Source organism: Cryptomeria japonica, chromosome 3 (assembly GCF_030272615.1).
Source record: "Cryptomeria japonica chromosome 3, Sugi_1.0, whole genome shotgun sequence".
NCBI classification, from domain to species: Eukaryota; Viridiplantae; Streptophyta; class Pinopsida; order Cupressales; family Cupressaceae; genus Cryptomeria; species Cryptomeria japonica.
In genome coordinates, this window is record NC_081407.1 from 186,549,729 (window position 1) to 186,558,647 (window position 8,919).

Genomic DNA, 8,919 nt, shown 5'->3' on the forward strand with positions numbered 1-8,919 from the left:
TGATAATCTTTTCATTCTCTCCCCATTTTCCATCAAGGTCAAAGATCCAAACACAACAAATATTAGCCCATTTTGTTGAGCTCCTCAAAATATCACAATTGCACTTATCTTTCCCTAAGAGGAAGCCCCAATCATTAGTCTAGAATAATACTATTCATTTAGTTCATTGGACTAATGCACATCTATATGAATTTAATTCATAGGAGGGGAAATAAACCTCAATTTCTCTTGGAGATATTCAAAAGTATCTTTAGAGAATGCTTTAGTAAAGATATCATCATTTTTTTCTTTTGTAGGTACATAATCAAGCTTCACCTCATTCTCCAAAACTTTCTCCCATAAGAATTGATATTGGATTGAAATGTATTTCATCTTGAATACGAAATTGGGTTCTTATAAATATTTATTGCACTAATATTGTCACAAAAGTTAGAAATTGGCTCATCAAACAATATTCCAATATGCTCCAGAGTTTGTTTCATCCATAATACTTGTGTACAACAAGTTGAAAAAACAATATATTTATCTTTAGTAGTAGACAAATACATTGAATCTTGTTTCTTACTTTACCAAGCAACTAACCGTGGTCTAAGGAAAAATTCACCCCCACTTACATGCTTTTATCGGCATCCACACATCTAGCCCAATCTACATCAGTAGAGCCAATAAGAGTAAAGTTAGATCTTCTAGGATGCAACAATTCATAGTCTTATGTTACTTTTAAGTATTTGAAAATTCTTTTCACAACAATAACATTTGTATCTTTGGGATCTTGATCGAATCTAACTACAAAACAAACAACATGCATGATATCGAATCTAGTGGTAGTTAGGTACAATAATCCTAAAGTTATTGATCTGTATTTTCTCTCATCAGCCTTTAGAGATTCAACATCCTTGCTGAACTTACAACTAGTCACTAATGACAAAAAAAGCATGTTGATATCAATGACAACACACCAACAACTCATTCTATGCAAACTTGCAACAACTTTATGTAAAAACACAATGAAAAATTGATTTCACAAAGTTATTCAATTTAAAAAATTAAAAAAATATACAATTACCAGTATAAAAACAACATTCATAAAATAGCAAGATTGATTGTTTAATTTCTAAAATTTATCAAAATTATAGAGTCTTTGAATAGGGTTTCCATGTTGAAAATGTATGTAATAATAATTCTTAATCCTAAATAAAGTTTTAAGAGTAAATATAAGTAACAAACTAGACACCTTAAAATTGTGGATCTAAAAGAGTTTAGTTAGAGCTTAAATTAGGTGCCTAGATATAAACTAAAACTAACTACCAATTACAAGCTAAGTGAGGAAACTCCATGCCACATCAATAGATATCAATCTTAAATTGATTTATTACTTTTATTCAAAAGAATAAATAATGCAATAATTGAAATAGATGTATATTACTACTTATAGTCTAGAATGTTGGCCTGATGATGATTGTAATGAATACATCATATGTTGTCATTGATGAAACACATACACACACATATGTTTATATTGTCTATCGGTATGACCTCGAGTTGTTTATACTACAGCCGGTATTTGGTGACAACCGGTGTATGCATGGAGATAACCACTTGGTTATATGTGTCTCAACATCAACATGAAGATTAAGTGGAGACTATCTCAAAAGCATCAAAGTCAAGTGGTTTAACTATAACCGGTATTTAGTGTTCCTACGAGTAATCATAGATTGTGTGATGAGTTATCACCATTGACAATTTTTGGTAGTATTTTTGTGATGAGTTATGATCACTTGACCAGATACACTACACCTAGGTAATTGTGGTATGATTTCTTCAAGCCGACATGAAATCTAAATGTCTATATACTGACATCGTAATGAATTATGTTATATGAGTGAAAGTTATATGTTGTGTGCGAGAGACAAAAGTTTTAAGATGCAGAGTATTGTGCTACTCAGACAGATCAAACAAATCTCATTGTCTTCTAACAATTACAACACAATTAAAATCCCCTAACTAGGTAAGATCTAACAAGCTTCATTATTCAATTCTTCTAATAGGGTGATCCATTAGTTTGGATTTAGAAATCCTCCACCTAGGTTACTCCTAACAAGGTACTACCTTTCATAGGGTATAGCTTTTAATCAATCTTTGGGATCTATAACAAGATTCACTCCTAGAAGAGCACTTTGTAGACCTTAACTCATTAGTTATCTATTATTGCAGATAATTAACTTGTGAGTTCCATCTCACCGTGGTTTTTACCTATTTGGGTTTTCCACGTACAAACACTTGTGTCATGGTGGATGTTTTACTTATTATGGATGTTGTTATATCATTTTGGATTGCATTCATTGTGTTTAAAAATTTTGTTAAGTTCATCTACTAGTTAGTGTTTGAAGTAGTTTTATTTTTGGTGTCACTAATTCACCCCCCCTCTTAGTACTTTTCAAGTCCATCATTTGGTATCAAAGACAAACTTCTTTAAAGCCTAATCTCTTAGAAGGGAGCCTTGAAACCACCATGGGGGACATGAGCTACTTTGAGATGGCTAGAGAGTTTGAAGCTAGTAGAAATGAGCTTGAAACCCTTAAGGTCAAACTGAAAGCTGCACAAGTCAAAAGGAGAGAGCTAAATAATCAACTGTTGGAAATATCTGATAATAATTATTTAGATGAGGCCAATATTGTTGCTTTAGCCGAGGAACTTGGAAAGTTAAAAGGTGAGAAAATAAATCTAAGGAGAGAGCTAGAAGGTCTTACTACCTGCATGAGTAAGGAACTGGAAGCAAGAAGAACAGTTGAAGACCTTATAAAGGAAAGAGATCAATACATTGTCAAGACTAAGCAGGAAAATGTCACTATGCATGAGCATTTGGTTGCAAAAAGAGAAGAAAAGGGGAACTTATAGCTAGATCTTGAACTAGCATCATCTTTGAGAGAGAACCTGTCAAAACACAATGAAGATCTTACAAGGAAGCTCACCGAAGTCAATGAGAAATTGGAAAATTTCAACAAGAGTTCTACCTTGCTAGAAGAACAAATTCAATCACAAAGGATGAAAGGTGATACCTCTAGACCTAGTTTTAACACATCTAAGAAAGGAGAATCATCTGGTACAAAGAGAAACACTCCTAAGAAAAAATTTGCTCCTAAGATCAAGAAACCTACCAGTAAGGTGGTCTTTAAACCCATTTGCTTTGGTTGCCATAAACTTGGTCACACTGCAAATATTTGTAAAGACAAACCTAAGAGAAATGCAAGCTACAATACTAATGTTAGGTATGTGTCTAATAAATTTTAAGGTCATTGCTTCACATGTGGAATGTATGGACATAGATCAGTTGAGTAAAAATATGGAGAAAATAATCCTATACCGCAAATGCATACAAGACCAAATAGTAAATGGATGAGGAATTTTGACAACCAGGTCAACATGAACTGGCAAAGACCCAACGACAACCAGTTTAGTCCATTTTAGATGGAAAAGGTAACAAATTTCATTTACACCATCTGTGATAACTTTTGTCATGTGGCTATGAACTATAGAAGAAGAATCAGGAGAGGAAATGCACGACCTTGGAAATCATCAGGTATGGCCTGCTATCACTGTAACAAATTGGGGCACTTGGCAAAATTCTTCAGATCCAGGAAGAACCAACCGGTCAACCCTTCTAAATATGAAAAAGGAAAGTAGAAAGTTAATGTTGAAGAAACAAGAGAAGAAATGAATCAAACTTGGAAGAAGAAAAGCAATGATTCACTTGGAGAACAAATTATTCCTTCACCTAGTGAAGAGAATCCTACACCAATGAATTAATCCTTTTCATATGGATAAGGAGAGCTTAATGATAAATCCACCTCTGGACCCCTTGAAGTGAACATGTGGTAAGAGAATTTGAACCCATGAAATTTTGATAACTTTTTATCATTTAGTTATCAATTGGTTTTTCCTTGAGCGGTGTAATTAGGTTTTGTAACTCTAACAAGTGAGCATTTAATGCAGTTAGTTAAAAGGATAAAAGTGAGTTTTTACTTTGTTATTCTTACCCTAACACATTCAAGAAAAGACTTTTGAGGACTTGCAGAACCTAGAAGATTTTGTTAGGTGAATTCAGTTGAACTTACATTAAGATTTGTGTGTTTGAGTTGACTTGAAGGTTGCAAAAGACTGAACTAGTGTGCACTTAGGGAATTGAACTAGTAAATGAGGCAGCGTGTGTGAAATAAGGTATTTCTTGAAATTCTTGCTGTGAAATATAGTTTATCTACAATGGCATCATCTTCAAAGTCAGTAGGGAAATGAATGATCACATTTGAACCTATGGAAGCTGTAAAAGCATATAAGATTATGTCTTATAATGCATTATCACAAGTTCCTAGTGGTTTCATTATCAAGGGAGATTTGTCCACTTATATTGATTGCAAGATTAAGGATCTAGGGTCACTATCAATATATACTCAGTTGAAATCACTTTGTGATGAGAACCGAAAAATTCAAATATAGTATATTAGGGTTTTTGAGAAAGGTTTTCATAATGCTGCTTACTTTCTTAAAGATTTTGAAGAAGAGCATATTAGAATTATCTTGAGTCGATTTCATGGTGAGAACATGTACTTAGAGAGAACTCATACAATAACCAAGGAAGCCATTCAGGTTGTAACTGGTTTTTACTCAATCGGTGAAGTACCTATGCTAAGGCGTATCTCAAAAGAGAGTATATTCTCTAACTAGATCAACATTCGATAAATGAGCTTTTTCTATCAACAATATCAGGGACCCAATAGTGAAATTGGTAGCTATGGTTATAGGCTACTGCATATTTTATTCTAGTAGACTGAATAGTGTTCCATCAGTAGTGGTGCATACTGCTTATAGGATCATAGCTGAAAATGCTAATTATGACCTATGTGAGGCCATATGGAGCCAATTAATGTTAAATCTTCAGTCTATCAAGAAGGACAAGAGTCTAAAGTTTAAATGTGGATAGCTATTGATCGGGCTATTCTTTTATTTTTAGAATTTTCTACTAGGAATCAGAGACCTTGAATGGTCTAAGGATCTACCGGTATTCGCTCAAATCAAGAACATCATCAAGGATGTCAAGAATACTTTTTCTGCTGCTATGAACAAATATTTCAATCAGTTTCAGAAAAAGATGAGCATGAGAATGAGATTGCTTGAGGATGTGGTAAAACAATTTTCCAGGGACATTGTTTTCACAGTTACCACTATTTTTTGTTTAATGCAGACAATTGAGCCAAGAGAAGAAGAAATGGAAGATATGAGTTATGAGGTGAACTATGACTTACTAATTGGTTATGCTAATAACCTATTAGCATCTCCAAAATATAAAAGAAGGCAAAACTGGGTATTGTTGTAGTTTAGGATACTCAAGCTGAAACAAGTATTGATCCTACCACAAGTGGGAAAGGTAAGAAAAAGAAAGGTGAGGATGCACCTCTGATGATGAAAAGTACTAGAATGACATGAAGTGTCCAAAATAAAAAGCAATTGGAACCTAAGGTGTATATGAAAAAGGAGTCAAAGAAAAGAGATCGGAAGTTAATTCTTTAAGAAGAATCTAAAGGAACTAACATTGAAGAAGAACCTAAGAAGATAAAAGCTACCGGTAGAGTAGAAATGTCAGTGAAAAATGTGCCAAAGGCAATTGTGCCTATTGACATCTCAACTTTCAAGCCTGATACTCACTTTGAAAGAATAGTAAAGACATTAGGGAGGAACAGATTTGACAATGTCAAAGAACATTTTGATTCCTTCACTAAAGATGAGAAGGAGCAAATCATTCGACAGGTAATCTCTCATTTGTGTCATTACAATAGATTTACACATTATCTTGAAAAGGATATCTCAAATTCGTTGTACACTATTCTTTTGAATAAATGGGAGGAAGCTATAAAATTGGAAAAAGAAATTATTGATGAGATATTTGTACAATATTTTCCCAATTTGTCTAAGGATGAAATAAGTGCTTTAGTTGATCAGTACAAAATTCAATTTTCTTTCAAAGCAAGGAGATTGAAGCTACTTAGTGGAAAGAGGGCAATTATTGAGACTGAGACTCATCAAATAGCTTGTGAAATCAAATAGATGGAAGACCTCCTACAATCCTCTAAAGATGAGGAAGATACTGCTAATCGACTTGAAATGGATGAAGAAGAGATTGTACAAGTTGATGAGGTATATCCTGTCAAGAAGAATGATGACACCATTATTCATGTTGCTCATGATGTTCAGGATATAGTTGATCTATCTGGAGACATCACTGCACTAGATATGGAGCCACCTGAAATCACTATGTTACAGGTTACTATAGTTGAGGAATCGACAACTCAACAAGGAGTGGATATTCCACTAGCATAAGATCAACCCAAGAAACCCCAATCCTCATTGGTCTTACAAGATATTCAAAAGGAATCTAATAAAAATGTTGGCACACAAACTTTTGAATAGGAAACAGAGAAAAACCAAGAAAAAGAAATTGTTAAGGTAACATCTTCTGAACCGACAAAAACATTAGTCGATCAGCAAACTAATGAAGATGATGATGATTCATTAGGCATCTCAGAGCCTATCAGTGTTGACAACATGAGTGCATCTGAAATGATGAGGATTGCAAATGTTGTGAAATCTAGAGTGCACAAAAAAAGACTTAAGGAACAAAGGATTGAAGCAGAAGCTATTCAGAAAGTAGTAAACATTTTGACAAATCTGCTTTTGAAAACATCTACTGTACATCTATCTTCGCCTATTAGAAATCTTGGTCAATTAGTCACTGATACATCTGACCAACTCATATCACTTGAAGAGTCATCCCATGCTTATGTAGAAAAGAGCTATAGGAAAAAGCGTGGAGAGTAGATCATGAAGGAAATTGATACCGACAAACTAGCTCTATCACATAATAAAGCTTTATTGGGGAAAGCTATTGAAATAGGAGGAAAATATCTTGCTTCTACCTCTAATGTTTCATTCTTTTATTCTGATATCACAAAAAGGTGAACAAAAACATAGCAAGAGCTAGAAAAGATATGCAATGCATATGTCCCACTTCAGGACTCTATATTCGCTTTTAGAAAATCTATAGATGATTTGCACAACAAGTTGGATACTTATGATCATGAGAAAGCAAAGAGACTCCGGTCACAAAAGGAATTGAAGGGTCAACTTACAACACAAGTGGACATCCTATAGAGAGCCTACACTAATATTGAAGCTATTTTAGCTACCCCAGAAACCTATTCACTAGATTCCATGGAAGAGTTAAATTCATAGATTATGTCTACACTTGAGTACACTAAGAATGTGCTAGAGACATGGATAAATGCCATATCATAGTTGAAGAAGAACTTTAATATTATTTTCATGATACTATCTTATGCATGAATCTTGATTCATTTTTTCCGATTGTTGTATATGTTGAACACTTTGATACAAATTTTATATATATATTTTACTTTTTCAATTTGGCATTGTTGTCAAAGGGGGAGTAGAAATATGTGTGTGTTTTTGAAAATTTTGTATAATGTATGCATTATGGGGGAGCATGTGTATATGTGTAAATTTGTTTTGTATGCACACTTAGTGGTATTATTGTAAAATTTTCTAAGTGTTGCCATCAATACCAAAGGGGAAGATTGTTTGCTTCATGATGATTGTAATGAATTCATCATATGTTGTCATTGATCAAACACATACACACACATATGTTTATATTATCTACCGGTATGACTTAGAGCTGTTTATACTACAATTGGTATTTGGTGACAAATGATGTATGCATGGAGATAACCACTTGGTTATATGTGTCTCAACATCAACATGAAGATCCAACAGAGACTATCTCAGAAGCGTAAAAGTCAAGTAGTTTAACTCTAACTGGTATTTAGTGTTCCAACTAGTAATTGTAGATTGTGTGATGAGTTATCACCATCGATAAACTTTGGTGGTATTTTTATGATGAGTTATGATCACTTGATCATATACATTGCACCTAGGTAATTGTGTTATGATTTCTTGAGGCCGACATGAAATCTAAATGTCTATATATTGACATCACAATGAATTATGTTATATGAGTGAAAGTGATATGTTGTGTGTGAGAGACAAAAGTGTTAAGATGTAGAGTATGTTGAGAAGTAATGTTGAATATGATTAGAAGGATTCGATCAAGAAAGTATTGTGCTACTCAGATAGATCAAACAAATCTTATTGTCTTCTAACAATTACAGTAGAATTAAAATCCTCTAACCGAGTAAGCTCTATCAAGCTTCATTATTCAAATCCTGTAACAGGATGATCCATTAGTTTGGATTCAGAAATCTTCCACTGAGGTTACTCCTAATAGGGTACTACCTTTCACGGGGTATTGATTTTAATCAAGCTTTGGGATCTTTAACAAGATTCGCTCCTAGTAGAGCACTTTGTAGACCTTAACTAGTCAGTTATCTATTACTGCATACAGTTACCTTGTGAGTTCCATCTCACCATGGTTTTTACCTATTTGGGTTTTCCACATACAAACACTTTTGTTATGGTGGATGTTTTACTTATTGTGGATTTTGTTATATCGTTTTGGATTGCATGCATTGTGTTTAATTTTTTTGTTAAGTTCATCTACCGGTTAGTGTTTGAAGTAGTTTTATTTTTGGAGTCACTGATTCACACCCCCCCCCCCTCTCAGCGCTTCAAAATTCCATCATAGAAAACTATTTGAATAGGTATTAAATACTTAATTCAATTTTTTCGTATATTTCCTTTTTGATATTTCAATTTGATCCATTGAGAGAAGATTGGTTCTTCTAATTTCTCCTCTAATTCATCAAGCTTGGCCAACTTCTCTCAGAATTTCTTAATTCTTACTGGGAATTTCAACATCCTCTTGATGAAGTATTCAAATACTACCTTACA